The sequence below is a fragment of the Pavona decussata genome, unplaced genomic scaffold (genome assembly GCF_977016875.1).
Source record: "Pavona decussata unplaced genomic scaffold, jaPavDecu1.1 SCAFFOLD_175, whole genome shotgun sequence".
Taxonomy (NCBI): domain Eukaryota; kingdom Metazoa; phylum Cnidaria; class Anthozoa; order Scleractinia; family Agariciidae; genus Pavona; species Pavona decussata.
Window position 1 is genome coordinate 1,052,328 of NW_028145586.1, and position 13,881 is coordinate 1,066,208.

Below are 13,881 nucleotides of genomic sequence, written 5' to 3' on the forward strand. Positions count from 1 at the left end.
TAGACAGATAAACCTCTTGAGGACCAAATATTAATAAGTTTTTTAATGTTATCTAGTCGCTCAATAAAATTCTTTTCTTTCAGTAATTTTGGGTCATACGTGAAATACACCCCCAGGGCTTTTATCGGCTCATTTGGCCATTTAATGCCTAGCGGTTTTGCTTTATTTCCTTTAGAAGAGCCAATCCACAAACCCTCGGTTTTTGTGCTATTGATCTTGAGTCCTGAGATATTTTTGAATAAATCCAGCAGTTGAAAAAGTACCGTGGCTGAGTTGGTGTCAGCGAGTACTGCTGTTGTGTCATCTGCGTATTGTAACAATTTTGTCTCTTCTTTCCCAATGGTAATACCCTTTATAGCTGGATTTTGACGAATGGCAATAGCTAGCGTTTCCACCGCTACAATGAAAAGATAGGGAGAAAGAGGATCACCCTGTCTTACACCTCGCTCAAGTTGAAAGGATTTTGAAGTTATGCCGTTGTTCATAATACAGCTTTGTACGTTGTTGTAGAACAGTTTTACCCAGCGAAGAAAATCAGAACCAAAATTGAAGGCTTCAATACATTTAAAAAGGAAATCCCATTCAATGCTTTCAAATGCCTTTTGGAAATCAATGAAGATCATTAAGCCGGGAATGTTTTCGTTGGCAGTCCAATCCATAATGTCATAGATGGAACGGATGGTTTCACCTATGAAACGATCTTTAATATACCCTGTTTGATTATGATGAATGATATAAGGCAAAACATTTTTTAATCTCGATGCAATTACCTTAGACAATATTTTTGCATCAACGTTCACAAGAGAAATGGGGCGCCAGTTTTCAATAAGAGAACGATCTTTTCCTTTTTTCTCAATAAGCGTGATAATCGCATGCTTTTGAGAATGGGACAACTCCCCTTTCTCAAAACATTCATTTGCACACCTTATGAAGCAATCATTGATTAAAGGCCAGAATTTTTTATAAAATTCAATTGGAATTCCATCGTTTCCTGGAGATTTGTTAGTTTGAAAGGTATCAAGAAGACGAAAACATTCCTCTGAAGTGATTTTACCTTCACAGGAGATTTTCTGTTCTTCAGAGAGTTTGGGTATATTTAAATTATTTAAAAAGGAATCGATTTCATTTTCAATATCCGGACGATTGTTTTTACTCTTGTACAAGTCGCAGTAAAATTGTTCTACCTCATTTAATATGCAGAGTGGATTTGTTTTAATTTCATCCTTTACATACAATTTACGTATGTGCTTCTTGACGTGATTTCTCTTTTCTAAATTTAAGAAGTACTTTGTGCTCTTCTCGCCGTATTCGTGCCATCTAGCACGTGCGCGTACAATGATTCCTTTGGTTTTTTCTTCATAAAAATATTCTAGTTCTTTCTGAGCAACATCAAACAAAGTAGCATTAGAATCACTAGGGTTGCTTTCGAAAGCTTGCTTTGTTACGTTTAGTTCATTTTGGAGTTTTGTTTCCGTTTCCTTTCTTTGCTTTGCCTTTCTACTGGAGTGACGGATAGCATGAGCTCGTATATTACATTTAACCCAGTCCCACACACACCGATCGTCGGAAAGTTCTTCCCGTCCTTCTGCAATCCACACTGGAATCATTTCGGTTGTACTGTTAATATATTCTTCATCGTCTAGTAAAGAGCAATTCAACTTCCAGTAACTTGGTCCTCTACCCACATGATCAAGATTTCCGCCAATCTCTAAAAAGATCGCATCATGATCTGTTCTTATTGCTGGAATTATATCCGTCAGTTGTACCGAATCGGTTAAGTTATTCGAAATTAACCAATAGTCAAGACGACAAACGATTCGAGGAGATTTTTTACTCCATGTGAAGCTCTTAGTATCTGGGTTTTTAATTCTCCAAATATCTACTAAATCAAGTTCACTTTTCAAGCAATCGATACAGGATGTCACGGATTTTCGTTCAATGAGAATGCCACCTTTCTTATCAATAGCAGGATTTAGGGGGCAGTTAAAATCGCCTCCAATAATGATGTTACTTTCACAATCTAGGTCCTCATTTTGTGCTGTAATAAGTAGTTTGTTGAGGAAGGCAACAATATCTTTATCCTTGTTTGGCGCGTATACATTTATGAGCACATACATCTTATCTTTGATTTCAGCTTTTAGAACAATATAGCGTCCCAAAGGGTCAAAAATTTTTTGGTGTATAGTACAATCAACATCTTTCTTAATTAGAATTGCAACACCACAGGAATTTGAACTGCCATGACAAGTAATGAGCTCTGCACCCCATTCGTTTTTCCACTGATTTTCTGCTGTTGCTGTAGAATGGGTTTCTTGCAGAAAAGAAATGTCTGCGCGTTTCCGGCACCAAGTAAAAATTGTTCTTCTTTTTTTAAAGTTACTTATGGCCCTTACATTTAGCGATAGTAATTTGAGCGCCTCAGTCATTTTATAATCCCAAAGGTGTTACTAATGAGACCGCAGAAGAAGGAAAAAAAGGGAAAAGTGCTAATGAAGTATTCGAAGTGGTAAATGTAAACGCAAATCCAAAAACATAGAACAGGGGACGTTGAAAGATCAAAAACAAATAAGATACGAAAAAAATGCCTCACAGATGCAACTAAACCTGAACACTTGATAGAACAGACTCCACAAAAATAAGTACAACTAACAAAAGCGAGAATGGTACGACACTAATTAAACGAACTGAGTAAAATACAAAAAAAGTAGACACAGATACAGAAATCAAACATCTGGCGCGCATTTAGTCACTACAGCTTTCCATCTGCGTGAGCACTGCTCATTATTTCACCGTAGTAGGGAAGATTTTCTGTTTCCTTTCCTCTGTAAACTTGACCATTTATTATTAATTTGTCAACCTTGAAGAAGGCTTGTTGTTTCTCTCGCTTAGCATTTTTCAGAACCGTGTATAACTTTCCATGAATGTCATCTATTTCTTTAGGATAATCATGAGAAAGTCCAATTCCAGTATTTTTCAAATTTTTGACTGAAGACCAAACAAACTGTTTGTCTTGGTAAAAGCTGAATTTAGCAATTATTGGTCGAGGCTTGGCAGGATTAACGGAGTTTTTGCGAGTCGGCAAACGGTGGACACGCTCAAATTGGATGTCATCTACATCTTCTTTCGAGATATTCATTTTTTCTTCAAACATTGATCTTACTAATTCTTCTGTATGACTGGGTGTCTCACCTCTAATTTCCGGAAGGTTGAAGATCTTTATATTCCCTCTACGTGTGTACGCCTCCAATTTGATATTCCGGCATTTTTGCTTATGGACTTCAGCCTTCAGCTTCTTTTGATCCTCTCGGTTTACTGCTATCTGGGAGCACGTGTAGGCCACAGTAGCTTTCAATTCAGCTAGCTCTCTTCCATTAAAATCCACCGTATTTCTCAATTCCTTGTTTTCAAGTTCTACCTCTGTTAAACGGGTTTTCAGAGCTTCAAATTCGGGCAGTAAGGCCAAAGCCGCTGTCCACGATAGATTCCTCGTCAGTTTGAGAGCCATTATCACGTTGTCTTTTACGCGTAGGCCTTCTTTCATTTGAATCCATGTTATCCAGGTCTTCATTCATAATTGCAGCAGATGTAAAGCTGAAAAAACCTCTTAGAATCGCATAGTTTTTAACATAAGTCACAGAGCAGAAAAATACGCGTCCATCGCCTTCAACTACCGCTGAGACCCGTACATATCCTTCTTCGTCAGGGTAAGTGTAGACAATACGGGCCAAAGGCCAATGGTTCCGTGCTACACGGTCATCAACGATCAGGACCAGGTCTCCCTTTTCAAAGTTTCTCCTGGGACGATTCCATGTTGATCTTTGCTGAAGGCATTGAACGTATTCTCTTCTCCATCTTGACCAAAATACGTTTGCAAAGTACCGGACGCTCTTCCATCTCTTGTGCAAATAAACATCTTCTTTCTGGAAGTTACCAGGAGGGGGTAGTACGACTTTAGACTTAATCGTCAGGATGTGATTCGGTGTTAGTGGGTCTAGATCTCCTGGGTCACTGGAAGGAGTGGTGAGAGGTCTGCTGTTTATGATACACTCTACTTCTGCCATCAGAGTTCGAAACGATTCGTCGTCAAGGTTACGACCATGTTCTCGCATTAAGGCGGTAAGGATTGAGCGGATTGAGCGGATTTGTCGTTCCCAGACGCCACCCATATGCGACGCAGACGGCGGGTTTTGCTTCCATTGCACCCAATCAGTTTTGAATTCCGTGCATAAACTTCTCTGGATTGCGTTGTTGTCCATTTCTGATAACGCTCTTTGCAATTCTTTCTCTGCTCCGGTAATATTTGTTCCTTGATCGGATCTGATTTCACGCACAGGCCCCCTTCTTGCTATAAAACGTCGCAAGGCATTTAGAAAGGAATCTGTTTCCAGGGAGCTCGCCGTCTCTATATGTACAGCTCGACTAGATAAACAGGTAAATAACGCACCATAACGCTTCAATTCCTTTCTTCCCTCCTTAATGTAGAATGGGCCAAAGTAGTCGACGCCACAGTAAGTGAATGGAGGTGCTGGGGCAATGCTTTCTTTGGGAAGACCCGCCATCCTTTGCTCACCAACTACACCACGAAGCCGCCGACAAGTCACGCATTTGGAAATGAAGTGCCTCACAACGGAATTGGCGTTTATGATCAAATATCGACTCATAAGCGTGCCTAAAGTGATGCCGCCACGAGAATGCGCAACCTTCTCATGTGCATCTCGAATGATCAAATCTACATCGAAACTCTTCTTGGGGAGGATGATGGGATACTTGAAATTATCGGGAAAGACTTGCGATCTGCTGAATCTGCCTCCGACGCGCAACAGGCCGTCCTGGTCAAGAAAAGGATCAAGGCGATATAACGTACTGGTTTTCTTGATTTCCGCTTACGTGACTCTCACGAGGTCGCGATTCTTCTGACGCTCTTCTCCTTGAATCTTGCGCAGGGCTTCATATTCTTTAGGAAACGCACATCCTTGTACCAATTTGAGTATGATTTCTTCGGCGCGTTGTAATTCCTCAACTTTCAAGGGTTGGCTGCTCAATTTTTCTGCTCTGTGTGTTTCCAACGGCGTTTGCACATGAGCTAAAAACTGCTTGAGGCGAAGTATCCGGGCCACGCATCGTTTCATGCGGTTCCAATTTGAGAAACGCGCAAACCTGGTCAAGATTTCCTCCTTTTAATCAGAAACGGTGGCATGTGTCACAACTTTCTTCACTTCAGGATCATTAGCAAAGACTGCGTCTAAATCGCAGGGAAACTTAGGCCATTCACTCTCAGGATGCCACAAAAAATCTGGACCTCTGACCCATCGATGTCGTTTAGTTATCTGATTGCCCTCCAAACTACGTGATGCGTCATCAGCCGGGTTATTACCACATGCCTCCATTGGATAAGATCTGTCTCATCTCGAATTCTTTGCACTCGATTTGCCACAAACACGTGAAAACGCTTCGTTTCGTTTCTAACGTATTTCACCACGGTGGTACTGTCGGTCCAGTAGATCTCTCCATCAACAGGATCGCTTAATTCTATGGAAACCATTCCTCCTACTTGAACAGAGGTAGTTGCTGCCGTAAGCTCTAAACGCGGAATCGTCATGGCCTTAAGGGGTGCTAAGCGAGACTTCCCCATCAGAAACGCACAATGGATGTTACCCTTGTCGTCTACACTTCGTAGATACGTCACCTGACCATAACCAGTGGCACTAGCGTCCGAGAAATGGTGGATTTGCCTTGAGACGACAGAACCAAAGCCGTCCGGGATGATACATCGGTCCATTGAGAAGTCTTCTAATGCTGATAGTTGGCTTCTCCACTTTTCCCAACGTGCAGGGAACTCGAGGTCAATCTCTTCATCCCAGTCTATCTTCATGCGGCAAAGGTCTTGCAAAATCTTCTTTCCGTTCAATAGAAAAGGCGCTGCTATTCCGAGTGGGACATACACTGAACAGATGGTGGATAAAATACCACGGCAAGTGAGTGGCTTGTCTTTAAGGATTATCCAGAACCCTAGCGTATCCGATTCAATAGCCACTGTACCCCAAGGGCCCTTGCAACTGGAAGGAAGTGGCAACTTAGGTCCAAAGTCCTTAAATCGTGTGCGCGAATGTCATGTGGCATGCTCATCAATACATTTCTTCCGTTGCTGACAATCTTAGATAGGTTAAATCCTCAAAGAGAACATGCAGAACGAACACCACGTAATCTTTCAATAGCTGTTTCTTCTGAATCCTCCGATCGGAGACAGTCATCCACGTAAAAGTTATTCCTCAAAACGTCAGCTTTTTCCGAACCAACATGTTTCTCAGCATCATCTGCGGCTTGTCTTAAAGCGAAGTTGGAACAACTTGGGGAAGATACTGCTCCAAAAAGATGAACATTCATCTGGTATTCTGCAGGGGCCTCATCGAGAAGACCGTCAGGCCACCAAAAGAATCGGAGAAAATCTCTTTGATTGTCGGGTACTCGAACCTGGTGAAATATAGCATCAATGTCTCCCATGAATGCGACTGGCTGGTGGCGAAATCTCGTCAACTCGCCGACAAGGCGACTCGTTAGGTCCGGTCCTTGCATGAGTTGGTCGTTCAGTAATGTCCCTCCATAACGTGCGCTGCAGTGAAAAACGACTCTGATCTTGTCTGGCTTTTTGGAGTGGTAAACACCGTGATGGGGTATGTACCACACTTGCCCTGACCTGGCAGGAACGCGATCTGGTGGCACTTTTCTGGCAAATCCTTATCGGATGATGTCATTCATGAAATTGACATAATCTTCATGAAATTTCTTATTCTTTGCCAGCTTTCTCTTCAGCCAGCATGCTTTTTGGAACACTTGCTCCTTGTTGTCAGGAAGGTGTACGTCTTTAGAGCGGAAGGGTAGAGATATTTTGTAATGGCCATCATCAGTACGCTTCATGCCTTTATTCACAATCTCAAGAAATTTCTTATCTTCTTGCGAGTACTGGTGGGCTATCTCGTCAGATCTTTCAGGAAAGTCCAATTCAAACATCCTGATTAAAGCTTGCGGCGTGACAATTTCTTTGACCTTATCCTCTACGGCGAAGTGATGGTCAAGGGGTTTCTCTGATCCCACCTCTACAACGGCTATTCTATTGCAGTTAACTGTTTGATGGTCTTTCTTGCTTAAATTCAAAGGTCTTACTATTGCCCATCCAGCAAAGGTGTTTATCGTATAAGGGCCACCATTTTCACTGGCAACAATGTCTATCGGTTCAAGGGCTTTTGGACAATTCGATCCAATGAGAAGACCAGCTTTCGCGCCATGAAGCTGAGAAGGGATACAGTCTGCTATTCTTTCAAGATGTTTCCACTTATGGGCGAGTTCAGGTGCAGGCACATCCACGTCTATCGCAGAAATGTCTTTTTTAGTAAAGGTCTTCGGCAAATCAATGCGGTTTTCACCATTGAGGTCTGTAACGATCAAACCGTTCAGTGCCTTATTATCGTGTAACTGAGTGCCGTTTACTGTCTTCACCATTAGCTTCGTATCGGTACCCTTAACATCTAAGCAAGCAGCTATGTCTTCAAGCAAGAAAGTACCAGTCCTACAGCTGTCGACCATGGCATACGTAAGGACTTCTTCCCCGGCTGCTTTTGATCTGACAGGAACAATAGGCAAGGCAGTAATTGGGCTCCCTGTGCCGACAGCGCTGCAAACAGCCTCCTCTGTTTCAACATGGTTAGCAGTGAGGACATCCGTAGATTGTCCTGATTAGTAGATTGTTCTCATCGTGAAGCCCGGTAGGATGACGTCTGGAGCACGTTTTACAGGTTTTCCTCTGAGCACATCCGCTTGACCTATGGCCAGCTTGGTAACATGCAAAGCACAAGTCTTTGTCCTTGAGGAACTCTCTCCTCTCTTGCAAGGTCTTCTTTAAGTACTCTTTACAGTCATCAAGGTCATGAGTCTTTCCACACATCTTACACGAGTTAGCTAGGCCACGCCCTTTAGCTTCGAGTGTGGCTGTTATCGCCGTCAAGTGACTGGATACATGAGTTGTCGCGCCTGAACGGTCTCCGATTTTCGGTTTGTGAGTGTTTTTCCCCTTGTTAAAACGACTAGGGCGATCAGAGATATCTTGGCGATTAAGCGCTTCTCGTGAATTCACAGGATCCATTGCAATTCCTGCCTCAGTCTTGACAAATTCCACAAAGATAGCAAACGTGGGAGTGATATTTTTCGTCGCTCGGAGCTTACTTGCTTCTCTGCACCATCTGTCCTGGAGTGGCAGCGGAAGCTTTTTAACCATAGTCTGAATGTTGTGGGGATGATCCAGAGTCGAGAGAAACTTAAGTTCGGACATCGCACTCCGACACTGAGTAAGAAACGTCGCGAAGTGATCTAACGCTTGATCATCTCCTTGTTTAACATAAGGCCAATCTTCAATCTTCTTAATGTAAGCGTTCGAGATTTTGTACGGATCTCCATACTTCTCTACCAAGAGCTTCATAGCCTCAGTATAACCATTTTGTCCGTCCAGGTGTAGGCATCCTTTAATCAGCTCTTTCGGCTCTCCTTCCACGTACTGCTCCAAATAACGTAGGCGGACATCGTTTGACTTCAGTTTACTCTCAATTTGCGACTCAAAGGTCCTGACAAACGTGAAGAAATCGAGGGGGTTGCCGGTGAACTTGGAAATGGTTAATGTAGGCAGAAGGGTCTGCTGTTGCTGTTCAACCAAGAGCTCTGTTAGTCGGTTTTGTTGGCTGAGAACTTCTCGGAAGCCTTTGGAAATGTTCTGGTTTTCACTACGCTTTACTTTAAACTCTGGAGCCAACGGGTTCGGCCATGAGCATTGCGCTGCAACTGGTTCTAATTGCACAGGCGAGTGATACGGATGAGGTACGGGCGGTGGATTCGAGCGCAGAAGCGGATTGACCTGTGGATCCTGCATGGCTGTTGGCGGTGGATGAATGGTTGCCTCAGACAACTTCTTCTCAAAGTTAGAATCACGGTCTTGAAATTCAGCATACGCCCTTTCGGGCGCTTGAGCCACCGCTAGCTGCTCTTCCAGGTATAAACGCTCAGCTCTTTTCTCTAATTCTTGTCTTCTCTCTAACATCGCAAATTTCGCCATGAGTTCGGCAGTCTTGGCTCTTTCTTTCGCCCAACCGGAGGCAATTGATGACTTAGTCGACGATCCTTTTGTGAGGCGAGACGAGCCAGTAAGATTTGAACAATTTGATCGGCTATCCAAGTTGTTTTCTATTTTCTCCTTCGCGGAAGAAATCCACCGTTCTGTTTGTTCGATAAAATCAATCATCTCGGTGCTTTGTTCAACGTAGCAGTCACTAGCTGCGTTGACATCTTTATTGTTTTAAAGGTCATCCATAAGGGCTGCGACCACCTTCTTCAACTCTTCGCTGGTGGCGCAAAACGCGGATAACTCGTTTTCAACAGAATTTACATCGTCCGCATTTGCAGTCTTCTCAGTAATTCGCTCAATCAGCTGTTTAACCTTTCGTTGCAGCGAATAACAATCCATCCATCGAAGTCGAGTGACATAGGCCGATCCTTTCTCTAAGTGTCGCTCTGGCCTCGCACTTTGAACTGTACCAGCAGTAATCTCCTTCGACTGACCACGTCCTCGTAAGTTTGTTCGTAACGGCTCCCGACTTCCATTATAATCAAATTTAACGTTTCAACGAATGAAGGGGCCAAAAACCATTGCTTCAACGCGTTTCTTAACTTCTTCTTTAATTGAGATTAACGATGCGAAAGCAATAATCGATACAGTTGCTAGAGAAATAAACAAGGAAAATACAAGTTACTACAGCAAAAGGACGAACCAAAAGACAAGAACATGGAAATAACCAAATAAGCAGAAATGACGAGCTAAAATAATACTTACAAACGTTATATAGCCTTGAAACGGACAAACGAAGCGATGTAGAAAAATGCAAAAACCTAAAACCGTATTCTCCAAAGCACAAAACGAGAATGAATAAAAAAGCAAAGACGCGAATTTATACTAATGAACTACGAAACAATAGACGAAGTTTGCAGAAAAAACTAACAGAATAATAATGAGAACGACATGCAAGCGTGACACACAAAAAATGTTCCAAAAAACAAAAGAGTTCGTTATGTAAGAATGCCGCCGCAACAGGCCAGGTCACTAAGAACACGTCTACAAAATGGGCTATTCAAGCCCGCCACGTCTACACGTCTTTAGCTTTTTGAAGGGTTTAAGAGGAATCACACTATTTGTTTTCCTGAGGAACCGAAGTTCACAGTCGAGTTTCGTATCGCGTGGTAAACTGTCGAGTCGGTTCAATGACGTCAGCGCGCGAATATAGATCCCACGCCTAATATAAAGACCCCGCCTGAACCGCCTGGGAACTAAGCTGATTATGGCGTTGATGGACTGATTTTTCCCGGTTTTCTACGAACTGAATTACATTCCCCGCGACTGAAATGCTATGATTGTAAACTAATATTCGTCCGTGTCTTCTAGCAATCGGCGACATCATCTGCCCTGCCGCCACATCGATTAAGTTACACAGTAAATTTTTCGTGGTGGATTTTAAGACGCTTTAAGAGGGATAGTTCTCCGGAAAAGTTTTAACTTCAATCAGCTTTGCATATGATTGAGAGTAAGCAACACTCCAATTTAAGGTCAAGGAATTGTTTATTGTAAATTATATGAGTAGTTGCAGAACTTGACGGAAAATGAATTTAAGCCTGAGCGCAACAAGGCTTACTTTAGAGATTGGCTTCTAACAGCAAGGTAAGCCCTCCTTAGGAAATTTTTAAGGGCATTTGTCCGAAAGAGGGTCCTGGATATTTCTGCTTCTCGTTGAAAATATTAAGAATTAACGAAAAAAATAGTTGAGTGAAAGTGATATTTGAGGATACGAAACTTTCATAAGTTTCGTCTTCTTTGTTAAGGTATTCAACTGTGAAATCTTTTCTCAATAAAAACATGGGCTTCCTGTGTTAACTGATTGGTGCGCTAAGAGCACAAATTTTGTGCGCATGCTTCAATTTGCATTCATTTTGCAATGTTCCACCCAAGAAATAAACCCTACACAATACACTGGAATCTATTTCCTTTAAATATGGCGACTGAAAAGCGTTCAAAAGTATAGTTCTATTTGAGCACTCTTCATTCCTTTATTAAAAATCCATCGAAGACAGTCGGCGTTTGAAGGGGCCGTGTAAAATTGATTTATCCAATACCGTACTCTCTAAAGCTTTAGTTCATTACACTCTGATTCGGACATCCCGCTATGAAGGACAATTCCAGTTAGTTGCTGTTTTACATTAGTCATTCTCTTATATTCACCGCCATTCTTTGTTGATGTGTAAAGTGAGACTTCGTCGGTTCCCCCGTACGCGGTAGTTTACTTGTCGCCACTGTATATAAGATGAAACGTCGGTTCTCGGTTGAGAAGTTCACCTGCATTGCACATGCGTTCTTCATTTCAATGGAACTTTCTGTGCCTCAACTTGCACAGAAAGTTTATTCAATGTTAGCTCCCTTTAGACGAGAAGGAGCCGTGAACGAATACGTGAATAATGTTCCCTGTCCATCATCTTTAAGCTATCTGAGAGAAGGACCTGGGGAGGACCTGTGTTCACAGCTCGACATTTTGTATTCTTTCACATATTTAAAAGCGTGAGTGCTGGCAAAGAAGACAGTTACACGTACATAATATTTGTTAAGTTGTATCCAATTTGGACTGAATGGAAAACTGTAAGTAAATTCAGTCAATTTTTCAAATATAGAAAACAATGCATTTATAGCACCAACGGAAGAGTAGTGTCTTTTAGCTGTCATTGGGAACAGTTAAAATCCTGAATGAGTTTTCTTTAAGTAAGTAGCCAACAGAGAGAATAAAAACAATGTGGGGACTTGTAGCCTTGAAGTCCCAGTTTAAGGTCCCTCTAGCTTTCTGACTATGAATTCGATTTGTTTAATGATAGTCCCTTGTTTCAAATCCACAGGAACTCTATAGTTTTCTAAAATTGTGTGTAGAACTAACCTGATTCTCTTTGGATGTGCAGTAATCATGTCCTGTTATCTTCATATCATAGTCTCCTTTCAGGATACTTGTGGCTTGTAGCTCCCCCAGCTCCCACACAAGCCCAGGCAGCGCCTTCTCTGTGACTTCCTCCAGTCTCCATCTTTACTTGTGAAAGGGCCTTTGTACCTCAAGTAGTAGAGCACTGTTCATAATAAAATATTTGAGTTGGAATGAGAGTACGTCATTTCTGGAGCATGGATTCAGGACAATTAAAGAATTAAGACAACCCCCCTTCCCCCCTCATCCAAGCATAAGTAAGTTATTATCTTGGAAGATATATCAATAATAACAAGTAATAATAATGCAATTTGTATTGCGCAAAGACCTGCTAAGACAGGCGTTGAAACTGAAAATAAAACGATAGTACTTTACCTTTTTATAAGACAGCAATCTGCACACCATTCTGAAATTGGCTTGCTTCAGTTCATCGTCAGGCACGTTGCGATAAGAATTCTGTTTTTCTTTTTTCTTTTTTTTTTTCATATTTTTTGTCTTTTTATGTTTTTTTTTTTTTTTACGTTTTTTTAATTTTTTTTTTAGTGTTGGGGGGAGGGGGGAACAGCAGCAGATCTGTTGTCTTTATCCGCGCTGCTGCAGCAACACAAGAAATGTTTCTTGACCCATCTTTTAAATCTTTGGAAACGACTTCTTGGCTGAAAAAAAAAACGAACAAGCTGACTGACATAGGATCCTAACAATATACAACAATAACAGAGAGAACATCATAACTTTAGAGAAGCAGAAAATTGAATCGAATCCATCCTTGTGGGAGAAACAGACAGGAGCCTTTGAGCACAATTTCGACGAGGCTGTGGTTCGTCGTCAAATCCATGAAGTAATTTTTTTAACTGGAATTCAGGCCACCATCTAAAGCATAGCGACTTTTTACATAAAATTGTTAATATTTAAGTCGAAGTTGTGTCGTTAATAGGTCGCTTATCTTCAAAACATTGCACCATTGCTACTAAAGACTATTTTGGGAAAAAATTAACATATAATTTGATGGCCATAAATGTGATGAGTAGCGTAACCCAAGGTTTTTGTGAGGTGGAGGCCCCGGGAACGAAGGGTAAATTTTTAACGAGATGTAAAAGAGCTTCTAACCATCTGTGAGTGATTTTCTTTGATAATAAGATGGGGACCGGGGTCCCCCATATGTGCTACTTGACAACTATACATGTTAACACATAAACAAAAAACCGGCCATGGTCGGGAAGAAATATTATTGTACTCGTATCTTTTGTTTAACTAACCTTGCTTGTTGATTTTCCGGTCAGCGATTCATTAATGGGCAGATGGGCACTTCCTGCAGACTCAGTATCAATGTTCTCAATCATGCATAGAGCTTCATTATCTTGCACGAGTAAAGCTTGGTTCTCTGATTCTTTAATTTCGGTCAAGCATGGGATTGGCTGAGTATTAGCCACGCAGAGACTTTTATCCTTTGAAAGGCATGTAGCTTCAATCTCTGGCAGGCATAGTGCTTTAATTTCTGTTAAGCATGGGGTCTGAGTATCAGATGTACATGGAGTGTTATCCGCCGATGAGCATGGAGCTTGAATTGCTGACATGTATGGAACCTTGCCATTGGCGTTAGCTCCAACAAACGCATCCCAAGGGCAATGGATCCGGATGAAAAGCGTGCTCTGACGGGATTTGATGGTTGGCATGTTGGGGGAGATGGCTGACCAGCCTTCGGGAGGAAGGGTCGCAGTAAATGAAACTGTACCCTCTGCAGGGATGGCTGGCGTAGTATTTTCTTCCTCTTGACCTTGTGACCTTGACAAATTACAATTGGTTCAATCCAACCGCTCTGAATCCAGTACGCATA

The 13,881-nt window shown here is 41.9% G+C and overlaps 2 protein-coding genes and 1 pseudogene across 3 annotated transcripts in view; 2 read left to right on the forward strand and 1 right to left on the reverse strand.

Moving 5' to 3' along the window:
* The window catches only part of LOC146463527 (uncharacterized), a 191,140-nt gene that overhangs the window by 93,247 nt on the left and 84,012 nt on the right, over nucleotides 1-13,881 (forward strand). The window lies entirely within an intron of this gene.
* Nucleotides 1-13,881, forward strand: part of LOC146463529 (uncharacterized) — a 116,815-nt gene that overhangs the window by 72,429 nt on the left and 30,505 nt on the right. The gene's annotated exons all lie outside the window — the stretch shown is intronic.
* On the reverse strand, nucleotides 5,926-13,516 carry LOC146463536 (uncharacterized; annotated as a pseudogene). The gene is made up of 3 exons (XR_014856881.1): nucleotides 13,304-13,516; nucleotides 12,423-12,703; nucleotides 5,926-12,192 (listed from the first exon to the last, which is right to left on the reverse strand). The product of XR_014856881.1 is annotated as an uncharacterized LOC146463536 (transcript).